Source organism: Sorex fumeus, unplaced genomic scaffold, assembly GCF_029834395.1.
Source record: "Sorex fumeus unplaced genomic scaffold, SorFum_2.1 ptg000072l, whole genome shotgun sequence".
Taxonomy (NCBI): domain Eukaryota; kingdom Metazoa; phylum Chordata; class Mammalia; order Eulipotyphla; family Soricidae; genus Sorex; species Sorex fumeus.
The window spans coordinates 15,145,406-15,156,606 of record NW_026606129.1 but is presented as its reverse complement, the minus strand read 5'-3'; the positions used below and the strand labels follow the sequence as shown (position 1 = coordinate 15,156,606).

Genomic DNA, 11,201 nt, shown 5'->3' with positions numbered 1-11,201 from the left:
CTGGTGCCCGCTAGAGCAAATCAATGAACAACTGGATAACAGTAACAGTGACAGTGTGCATGTGTGCATGCATGTGTGTGTACATGCTCATGTATGAGTGTGCACACGTGAGTGTGTTTGTGAGTCTATGTGTGGAAGGAAAGGTGAGTTCTTATGAGCACAGTGCTCTACTATGAGAATTCTTGAGTCCAGGTGACTGCTTGTCCCCAAACAGGAGAGACAGCTCAGCCTCTTAAACCTTCAGCCCTAAGCAACTTGCTTCCTCCCCTTTACCTCATCTCATAGTAAAGCAGCCAAGAGCAACAAAAGAACATCGAGGGGGCACCTGGATTTGAACCAGGGACCTCTTGATCTGCAGTCAAATGCTCTACCACTGAGCTATACCCCCAGGGCATAGCCAAGCTCCTGAAAAACACATATTCATGGCTGAGTGGTTAAGGAAATGGATTTGAAAAACATATTACTTTTTTATGAGCTTCATCATGCTTCAGAAAAACTTTTTGTGATTGGGATTCAGGCTCAATTCAAATGCACCCACAATTCTTTTTCTCCATACCACCGCCTGCCTCTCCCAGGGCTGCAAGCTCCCTCTCTTTCTAGCCCTACAGCTCAGGGCTCAGATTACTTCTGAGAGTACCTCTCCTGCCTTGGAAATCTGGCACCAGTTGGCCATAAATTTGGGCATGGCCATCATTATTTTAAAAACTATGGGTCATCCAGGTTGGACATGAGGAAGATCCTGAGCACCCAGGATCTGAAATGAATTTCAGAGTTTCCCCCACAACTCTGGAAATAGACAGCTATGTCCTACATGGCTGTATTTTTTTCCTGTGTGTGATTTCATCAGATTTTTCAGGGGACCAACCTCAACCAGGACAGTTGCTGGGTTTTTTTTTTTTTGCAAATGATAATACAGTTAAGAACAAATCGAAGAACACTGAATGTTCCAAAGTCCAAATTCACTTTTGAAAGTTTTTGATTCCAAGTTCCTTGCTCTAATCTGAAGACTTTAATATCTCTCTTAGATGAGAAAAAAAAGAGAAAATTTTGGCCAATGAAAGAAATTCTCACAGACCAGCTTGTTAGATGCATGATGTCATGGGAACCAACAGAAGTCAGGCATGGGTGGGGTCCACTGAGGGATGCCACCCATGCATGCCCCAGCCCTCTCAAACCTTGCAGGCTTGCAGATGTAAAACGTGGTCTGTCCCTAAGAAAGCTTGTTTTCTTGTACAGACCTGTACCCATTCCTGTTTTGCTGTTGCAGTAACAATACTAGGTATTTACTAAGGGTTTGCTGTGTGTAAAACACAGAACTCAAAGTTCCTACCCTAATTTCCCATAGAATCATCACAAAAATCTCATAAAATTAGTGTGATTGCAGGTTTCCCCTACTCTTGGAAAGTTTTGAAACAAAAGTTTTCAAAAGGTAAAACTGGCACCCACCACACTGGTGGTGGGGGGTGGAAAAATAGTATTGCAGGTATAGAATTTTTTCATGGACACTGGTATAAATCAGGGTGACCAAATAAAAAGAAAGTAGGTCAATAAAGTGATGTCACCATCAATGTTCCATTACCATTAGTTGATGTGGGAAAAAAATTGCGCCTTTGCAGACAGAAAATATAAGTTATCAGATCCCACCAAGTAGAATCACTTGATGACTTGATCACTTGACTTCCCATAAATCGTCAATTTGCTCGAGCAGGCGCCAGTAATGTCTTCATTTGTCCCTGTCGCTTGCTAGTGTAGCCCAATGGCGTCTGTTCGTTCATGAACACGAAAAGCCTCAAACCTATCGTTCATGATCTTGATGAAGAAGTCTGACCATCTGGTAGGTGGGCGTCCACGTGCTCTTTTGATGTCCAGTGGAATCCAGTTGGTAACGGCTTTAGTCCAGTGGTCACGCCTTGGCAAACAAGACAGACCAAGTAGAATGGAAAGTCTAAAATGACACTACTGGGGGCCAGAGTAATAGTGCAGTGGGTAGAGCACTTGCCTTGCATGTACCACCCCTGGTACAATACTGGAAACCCCCATACGGTCCCCTGAGCCTACCGGGAGTGATCCCTGAGCATAGGACCAGGAGTAAGCCCTGAGCACTGCCAGATGTGGCCCCCAAACAACAAACATAAGACACTACATGAGTGAATGCAGGGACAGCAGGGCCCATCTCCAGGATTTGAACCCAGAGAGGAAGCTGGCAGTGTCTCTCCCACTGTTCAGGGTACTCTCTATTTCTGGAACGGCTGCTGCAAAGCCAACTCTAGCCTCCTGCTTCTCTTTTAACTTGGGTCCCAAGAGCTAAGACCTTCTTCAGGTCACTTTTGGGGATCAAAGACAGGAACTAACATGGGTATTTTGCAACAGCAGCATGCCAGGCAACGTTGCAAAAAGTGGGAGGAAGCCTGTAGCAGCAGCCTGGTTTGGCAGGAGAGGGGTGGGGGAAACTGAGGCCCAGAGTGATCACCCCACTCGGAGGCAGCGGGGTTAGGATTCCAGTGTCAGCTCTGGACTGAATCATGGCACCCACTTCCGTCAGCCTCCTTCTGTTGATGACATCACCATGAGCTCACTCATTTGACTTAAACTACTGGGCATCACTCTGAGATTTCCCCATCCTCTCTGCTGCACATCCAGTTCACTGCAGAGCACCATGGATTTTTTTCTGTCTCAACTGCCTCACCCCACCCCACCCCTGGCTGGACCACCTCCTCAAAGCTTCTGCTCCTCTGAGCCCTCTCATTACTAATCACAGAACAGTCTGTTTTCAGGTAAAGCCTATCCAGGCCACTAAATATCTTGAGGACAATAACTTCAGGCCCCTGAGTATGACCATCAACTTCTCTACACTTTTTGGCCTCTGAAAACTTTCCACTCTCCCTCCAACTGCCTCCCATCTCTGCCCTGCCATTTTCTATGCCTGAAATCAGCTCCCACTTCCCACCCCTACCTTCACTGCACCCTCCATCTGGAGACTGGACTCACCTCTGAAGCCCGTTCTTGCCCTCAGCCACTCTCTCTGGCCTGCCTCAACTTCCCCACCAGACACAGAAACCGCCACAGCTCTCCCGTGCATGCCAGAAGCTGGCACAGTTCACAGGGAGCTCATGGCACTGAGTTCTTATTTGACAGCCCTCCACTTGATGTTAGAGCTGTGACTTATCCCCCTGTGCCCAACTCTGAGCTCACACCCTGCACAGTTCCGGAGTATCCTAGGTGTACGCAGTGTCTGTGGGTTGGACCCACCTGGGCACACAGCAGTTCCTGTGTCTCCTTAGACCAAAACTACGACACCCAAGGTGGCAGCAAGTGCTTGATCATAGGAAAGGAATGGGAAGGGAGAGGGGAGGGAGAGTATGCAGTGAAAGAGAATAAAGTCTGCACATCCTTGGGAAAAGAAAGGAAGTCCTTCCCTAAGTCCAGGCCAGGCCAGGCTTATCCCTAGCAATGTTTTGTACATAAAGCCTCTCTTTCCTGATTTTGCCCAAGGCATTGCATTGCGGGGTAGACCTGGCACACAGAAGCTTCAGAAACTCAGGCAGCCCTAGCCCTGCATCTCTCCTTCTGTGTGGAATTTTGTCCCAGTATGCCTCGGAAGACAGTGAATCATAGGTCCAAGTCACTGAGTTCTCTGAGTTCCCTCCTACACCTGCCCTCTGTCCCTTTTCAAGCTGGAGCCAATGACTAAGCCTCTTCCCAACTCTCAGAGTTCTCGTAGGAACTGAAGTCACTGAGTGTGTTGGGGAAATCTGGTGAGAAATGGAGGCAACCAGGTAAAGAACTCAGGCAGGTACCGAGCACATGCTCAAGGGATGCTTCAACCAGCCACAAGCTACAGATGTTGAGAAAGTCCTTGTTCAATCCTTTCTGCAAACGTAAAAAAAAAGTATTAGAAGGGGGCACCTGGATTTGAACCAGGGACCTCTTGATCTGCAGTCAAATGCTCTACCCCTGAGCTATACCCCCAGCGAGATGAATTTGTTTTTGTAGTCTATCTCTCTCTCAATGTTCTGATTATTAAAAGCCTCTTGTGACTCAGGAAAGCTATAATTAGAATGTTGTCTGGAAAGAGTCTGGGCATTACAAGTCCGAGAAGTTTATTATGAAAAAGAGACAGGGTTCCCAAGAACTAAGTTCTCTGAGCCAAAAAACTCTTCTCAGACTTTCCTAGCCTTTCTCCTATCCACCCAACTCATAGAAAGCGAACCTTGGATCCAGGTAAAAAATTACCGGGTTCCCCCCCAAATGGGGACATCAGAATAATTGAGATTAATAGAGTCCAGGCCTGTATCATGAGCCAGGGACATGGCAGCTGTGATTCTCTTTCCTCTTAAAGTTAACTGCTCAGAACTAAACTGCAAACTAGCTGTCCTAAGATACACATCACATTTAATTGACTGTGGGCAGGGAGAATATACCTAAGGATAAATTTTTCACTCCATGGCTTGGAGGCCAGCCGCACATGCTAGGGGAAAAGGCAGCTCAGATAGAGAAGGGAGCACCAAATAAAGGATGCTGGGAGGATCCTCCCAGGATGGGAGAAGCATGCTGAGAGTAGACTATAGATGGAACATGATAGCCACTCAATGCCTCTTTTGAAAACCACAGCACCCAAAAGGAGAGAGAGAACAAAAGGGAATGACCTGCCACAGAGGCAGGGTGGGATGGGGGGGTTGGGGGGTAGCAGGGATACTGGAATCAGTGATGGTGGAAAATGGGCACTGGTGGAGAGGTGGACACTCAATCATTGAATAATTGGGCTGGAGCAATAGCACAGCGGTAGGGTGTTTGCCTTGCACGCAGCCGGCCCGGATGAGCCGGGTTCGATTCCTCCTCTTGGAGAGCCCGGCAAGCTACCAAGAGTATCTTGCCCGCATAGCAAAGCCTGGCAAGCTACTCATGATGTATTCAGTATGCCAAACACAGTAACAGGTCTCACAATGGAGACGTTACTGGGCCCGCTCAAGCAAATCAATAATTGAAACCCAAGCATAAAAATTTTGTAAGTCTACAACTGTACCTCATGATGTTTTACTAAGAAAATTAAAAAAAAATTGTACAAGATAGCTTTTCCAAACTGTAACTATAAGAGAGTTTTAAACACAAAAAATATATACATTAAGTTGTAATCATATGTAACAAGACTGGCTTCAAACTTGAAATACTGCTAGGAATATAGATCAGTGGGAGAACATCTGATTTGTTTAAGTGAGACTCTGGGTTGATCTCTGCCACAAAAATAAATATACAGTAAGACTTGAGTACTACAACCTCAAGAGGTCATGGGATGAAGAGATGCAAATCCCCAAACCTTAATCTCTTAATCAACCAAATTCGTGATTCGTTTTGTGGTACCATCAAGATTTATTTAGAATTTACTAAAACCAGCAACAGGACTATCAGTATTTTAGTTTCCTAACTACCCTAATAAATTGCTCCCATGGAAATCCTGTATGTTGAAACCTGTTGGGAAGTCTCTTTTCTGCCAGTTCCCCAGACCACAGACCTCTTTTGGGTAGTCTCTGAGACTCCAAAATCAGGGGTGGTCCTTTTGTGTTAAAGTGGTGGTTGGTGGAGAACCAGGAGAAGGGAGAGACTCTGGCCCATTCTGAGAGTTAAGACAAGAATCACAATGCAGGCCAGGAATGTAGCTCAATGGCAGAGCACTTACCTTGCATAGGTGGAGTCCTGAGTTCAATCTCCAGTTATATACACACGCATGCGCGCGCGCGCGCGCGCGCGTGCGCACACACACACACACACACACACACACACGCAAGAATCACAGTATACCTTGTCCATTTTTCTCTTCTGTAGTGGGAATGGGAGTTGAGATCTGGGCAGTAACAGAGATGCTGTGCACTTCCTTTCCAGAATCCCAGTGTTGAAAGGAATCTAGAGACCCCATTGCAACCACTTCTTTTGCCCAACTGATGCATAGAGATGGAGGGAATCAAAAAAGCCTGCTTAAATATATGAGCAATGGATCATGGACCCTATTACCAGCTCCACTTGATGTAGGAGCTGAGGGAATTTTGGTGCAATCATTATCAAGCCATTATCAACGTGAACCAAATGTTCTGGTTAGTGACAGGAAACTTCACATCTCTACAGAGGAAACAGAGGCTTGGTGAACTGTGATTCTTTGGTATTCAGTAGCTTGCCTGAGGTCCCATTGGTGGTGACTTATTCCATGTTTCCCCAAACTCATCTTGGAAACCCTCAGTGACCACACCAATATGAAATTTGGTGTGGTCATTTCACATGCTCGTGGGACCACAAGTGAAGAGATGGATTAACACACACACACGGATAGACTGGGCCTCTCTTTTGAGATCTGCAGTCCACTGATGGCCTGAATAGAACAAGAAGAGGGAGTGAGTGGGACCTCCTCCCCCTGACTGCCTTCACATGCGCTTGTCCTGTCTTCAGCTGCAAATAGCAACATCCAGATTTCTAGGTCTACAATTTGCTGCCTATAGATTGGTGGTGGTGGGTGGGGGGCATATTTCAATCTCCACAATTGTGCAGGTAAATCCCTTACCATAAATACATACATACACATATAATATTAATTATATTGACTATATAACAGTTTTATACATTCTGTATGTACCAATGGGATATAAATAATAAGCTGCATATATATGTATACTATGTTCACAACAGAATAGTATAGAAAGCACTATAAATCTTTTCATTTCTGTTTCTCAAGAAAGTCCTAATATATAAGCACACCTTGGTAACTTGGCATTTACCCCCCAAAACACAAAAATACTCATTCAAAAAGATCTATGCACACCTATCTTTATGACCACACTGAGTACAATGAGCAGGAAAGAACCCAAATGACCAATCACAGATGGCTGGATAAAGAAGCTATGGCATAGACACATGCTGAAATACTATGCAGCTGTAGAAAAGATGGAATCTTGCTGTTGGCTGCAACTTAGATAGAACGGGAGGGAATGTGTGAAGTGAATTAAGTCAGAGGGAGAAGAATAAATAATGGATGATCTCCCTTCTCTATGGAATACAGAGACACAAAACAAGACATCAGACAGTATCAAACATTAACAACCTTTGGCCTTAAGCAGAGGGTGGTGGGTGCAGATTGGGGTTGGGAAGGGAGTACACAGAAAGAAGATCAGACTAGTAATGACACTGGAACAAATGTGGGCAGCTGTGAGCACTTCCGTGGTAACTGAGTACATCACTTTGGGCATTATACTTTAACACTTGTTAAACAAACATTCATAAACTTCAATAAAAATGTTTAATTTTTAAATTATTAGTCCTGCACTGGTCATGGAGATCCTGTTCACAGTGTTGAAATTTCATGTATCTTATCAGACCCAGAAAACAGCTCTACAAGATAGGGGTTCAGCAAGGAGACTGAGTTGACCTTCTGGTGCTTTCCTGATTCCCTGCTTCTGTCCCTGTTATGGTATCACATGTGAATTCGCTCTCCTGGTCACAATGTGAGAAAGCTCATGTGTATGTAAGTCAAACAGTCTGAGTGTCAAAGACACACATTAGAGCTACAGAGAGGAAGGGAACTGCTACCTACCCACCCATCTTACAAGAACTTGGATACCACCAGGAGTGATTCCTTAGCACAAAGCCAGGAGTCAGCCTTGAGCGCAGGCAGGTGTGACCCAAAAAATCAAAAGGAGAAAAATTCTAGAGAGCTAGTGCACTGCTATGGGAATCTGTGTAACACCTTTATCAGGTAAGCATAGAAGTGATTAAAATGGCAATTTTAACATAATGTGGATTTTGTCAAAAGAAAAAAAATTAAATACCCGTAGTCCCATGTGCAGGGCTCTTAACTTAGGAAGCAAGTGTGTGTGCCTGTTGCAGAAATGGCTGGATCCCTGGTGCGTGCATGTCACCTGAGCTGCTCAGGTAAGTTCAATTGAGGGGATCGATATTACCTGATTCACAGACCAGGCCAAGTTCTTCCGCTCACTCAAATCCAGAGCTTTTCCCTGCTCTCCAGGAAGTACGCCAGCACTGATGTTTGTAGTCTTTCTGGGCTTTTACTCACTTAATAACAAAGTCAAGTACAGCTGACCCCCACAAGCACTTGGAGATGCACCCCCGAGATTAGCCCTGGACAAACTTCCATCCCACTTCTTGCAGGTCTGGAGTCATTTTTCAAGTTATTGTCCACTCTTAGCCAGAGAAAGTAGGCTGGGGTCTAATGCATATTTCTTCTCACAGAAGCAACACCAAGAGGGAAAAAAATTACACCCAAATTGTCCCTGGACTAGAAACAGTGTGGGTAGGGCAATCTACGCCCCAGGTCTTGCACATCTGGGTTATTCTGCCAGTTCCTTCATGTGTGAGGCTCGTCCGAACGTGTGGAGAGTGGTCTTAAGCATGGCTGTGGCTAGAACCGGAGGTCTTCAGCTGCCGGGGCTCTGCTTGGGGTGGGGAGGGAAACTCAACCCACCCTCCTCTAAGGGGCCCCGGTGAGGACAGCCAGGCATGGAGGCAGGAGGCTCAGTGATTCCATAATAACTAAATAAATAATTGACTCTGATCTTCAGCCTCCTTCTTTACATAATTTTTGGTCCTTTTGCTTTCATGTTGTAGGCTGACTTGATCATTTCACTTGTAAATATAGATTGCCTTAATCCAATTTGGGAAATCTGTGACATACAACGTGTAAGGAAAACAAGGAAAACATCAAAATATTCTCACAGCTCAGAAGAAAGCCTCCTAAAAAGTCCTTCATTGTGTTCCCTGGGAACAAGGAGTAACACATTCTGAATTAGGCTTGAGGTTAAAAACAAGCATAAAATTTTGGCTGATTTGATCAAACTCTACGGGGTGAATTAGATATTTAATTTTTGCCCTAAGAGAGAGCCCCTCATTTACCTCCTCTCCACTCAGCCTGAGTTATGCAAACCAAGGCCTATGCCCCCCTCTTCATCTTTTTTTGTCCCCTCCTACACACACACACACACACACACACACACCAGAACTATCTCATGTGATCACCAGTCTCTGTGCCAGAAGCTGCCGTTCCTTGATGAATAACTAAACCTAGAACTTAGAGCCCTGTTCCCCATGCAAGGAATCCACCGTCTCCCTCTCTCCTCCAGCTTCCTGGCATGACTAGGAGCACACATCCATGGTCAAGCTGGCGGAGTCAAGAGTCAGGGAAAATCTGGGGAGTGCCACTGAGCTCTGGCAAAGGGTTTAGCATCCTGCTTGGTTTCCAATTTGCTCAGGGCCAGTCCTGCCAGGTGCTTTCTATCCCCCACTCTTCATGGACTATCTCTTATAGCTACCCCAGATCTAGTCACCAGGAGGAGATAGTAAGTGTCTTGAGTCCGTGGTCATCAAACCCAAGGACATGAGTTTGAGGAACTTCACCCAGGAGCCTCATTTGCATCTGGTCCTGAAGTCTGAGTCTCAGAGGGAGTCTCTTCCGGAAATAGAGAGAAGGGAGGCTGTTTGCAACAAGAGACATGAAAACAATCAGAGCCTGAGGATACAAAGGCACTTTAAATTTTGTTCTAAAGGTCAGAACAACAGTGCAGTGGGCAGACTCTTGCCTTGCACATGGCCAACCCAGGTTCAATTCCAGGCACCACTTACGGTCTCCTGAGCCCTTCCAGGAGTGAGTCATGAGGACAGAACCAAGAGTAATTCTGGGTGTGACCCAAAAACACAAAATAAAAACAAACAACAAAAAAAAACATGTTCTGAAACCTGACTGACCTCAGGGACAGGAAGGGGGTAATGAAGGGATGGAGGGTCAGATTAGAGGTGACAGGGGGACAGTGGTGGACAGTCTAGGGGACTTCCATTATAGAGGGTGTAATCACTTACCATGAACTTGCACATGACTAATGATTCCACCTGAACTCCAAATTAATTAATTAAATTTTTTAATGGCCTTGTGTTTCTTCATCACTTTGAAAACACCATTTTTAACGTGGTGTTTTTGGATGAGCTGTAAAGTAGCAGGCACCCAATTTCAACAAAACATAAATACAGAAGCCTTAACTTCAAGAACATCTTAATCTCTTGTACAAGGACTCAAGGTCTTTTATGATGAGATACAACAATTTACACTAATTTTCTTCTAAGGAAACTTTTTAAATAATTCTTTTAGCAAAATTATTGGTAGGAAGCAATAAGGTAAAGGTAAAGGTAAAGGCCCTCCCGTTGATCGTCGATTTGCTCGAGCGGGCCCAGTAACGTCTCCATTGGAGACTTTGTTGTTACTGTGTCTGGCATATCGAATACTCTCGGTAGCTTGCCGGGCTCTCCGAGAGGGGCGGAGGAATCGAACTCGGGTCGGCCATGTTGGCTGCTTGTAAGGCGAACGCCCTACCCGCTGTGCTATCGCTCCAGGAAGCAATATAAAATAAATTATTGCAGGACTGCTAGAGGAACAGGCTTAAAGGGCAGCTGAGAAAATTAGAGACAATGGTGGAGGAAAGGTGTCATGGTGGTGGGATTGGTGTTGGAATATTGAATGCCTGTAACAAATCATCACAAACAACTTTGTAAACCACTGTAGCACTGTAGCACTGTCCTCCTGTTGTTCATCCGATTGTCTCGAGCGGGTCCAATAATGTCTCCATTGTGAGACTTGTTGTTACTGTGTTTGGCACGGGTAGCTTGCCAGGCTTTGTCATGAGGGCGAGATACTCTCGGTAGTTTGCCCAGCTCTCCAAGAGGGACGGAGGAATCAAACCCGGGTTGGCCGAGTCGGCCACATGCAAGGCAAATGCCCTACCCACTGTGCTATCACTCCAGCGATGCATAAACCATAGTGTTTATATAAAGTGTAGGGGGAATTTTTACATATGTAGCTTTATCTATTCCATGTAAATTCATATATATTAATATAGAATTGGTTTTATTAATGACAGGTGAAATATGATATTACCACAATGAGATCCAAGTATAAAATAAAATTTAATGTAATACACTTTAGATACCAGAGTTGAAAACTTGTATACATAAATGAGAATAAGCAGTTTATTATATTATTATAAAAGGTGATAATTTTCTAATTTATATAGGTCAGAATCATATAGTAATCACAAATGGGCTCTTACTGATTTATTTTCTGATCATTCTTTTTGCCATTTCTTAAAGTTTTATTGGAATAAGCAACATAAAGTAAATTTGTTTTGTGCCTAAGAATTGGGATTGGGAGGGCTGGAGGC

The 11,201-nt window shown here is 44.8% G+C and overlaps 2 non-coding genes across 2 annotated transcripts; both read right to left on the bottom strand.

The window, feature by feature from the left end:
* Positions 1 to 316: 316 nt before the first annotated feature.
* TRNAC-GCA (transfer RNA cysteine (anticodon GCA)) lies at positions 317 to 388 on the bottom strand. Its single transcript has one exon. It is a non-coding gene; the product is annotated as a tRNA-Cys (tRNA).
* Positions 389 to 3,897: 3,509 nt separating this feature from the next.
* On the bottom strand, positions 3,898 to 3,969 carry TRNAC-GCA (transfer RNA cysteine (anticodon GCA)). The gene has a single exon. It is a non-coding gene; the product is annotated as a tRNA-Cys (tRNA).
* Positions 3,970 to 11,201: the final 7,232 nt, after the last annotated feature.